The sequence below is a fragment of the Frankliniella occidentalis genome, unplaced genomic scaffold, assembly GCF_000697945.3.
Source record: "Frankliniella occidentalis isolate FOCC.00 unplaced genomic scaffold, Focc_3.1 Scaffold6, whole genome shotgun sequence".
Classification (NCBI taxonomy): domain Eukaryota; kingdom Metazoa; phylum Arthropoda; class Insecta; order Thysanoptera; family Thripidae; genus Frankliniella; species Frankliniella occidentalis.
In genome coordinates this window covers 2,901,337-2,901,926 of record NW_026267136.1, presented here as the reverse complement: position 1 = coordinate 2,901,926, position 590 = coordinate 2,901,337, and positions in this window count along the sequence as shown.

Genomic DNA, 590 nt, shown 5'->3' with positions numbered 1-590 from the left:
TAAAAATCGCTGGAAATGACCGGGATTGGTCCGACATAACCCCCTTTCAATCTCTCAGTCGAAATTTTACGCCACCAGGCCATTATAAGTGAGTTACGCCTGTTCTTTCTTGGACCGGCTCGCCTGCTAGGTAGGCAGCCCGTTTTACGCTGCCCGCCAGATTCAAAAGACCATCCCTTAAAACTCAAGTTTCTGTGGACAGGGGTGGTTTCTGGCGGAACCAAAAGTGGTTTTGTGGTCCCCTGGTTCACCCCTATCGAATCGACTACTTTTCCGTCGAAATCCGGACCCATCAATTTTCGCTAAAAACACAAAGGCTATAAGCCTTTGTAAATTTGGCCAAAAATGAAAAAATAAAAATAGCTGGAAATGATTGGAATTGGTCTAGGAGGGTTGCCTTTGACCTCCTCTGTCGAAATTGCTTGCTTCCTGCCTGTTTTGCATCCTGTTTCTTCAACTATAAAATTGCGTCTTTGGTTTGTTGCAGGAAGATCGGCCTGGAGGTGCACCTGTCCTGGACATCAGCTGTGTTGCTGATTGAATCATCAGATATAAGTTGAGTTGGCGTCACAGTGATTACAGCTGGTCCT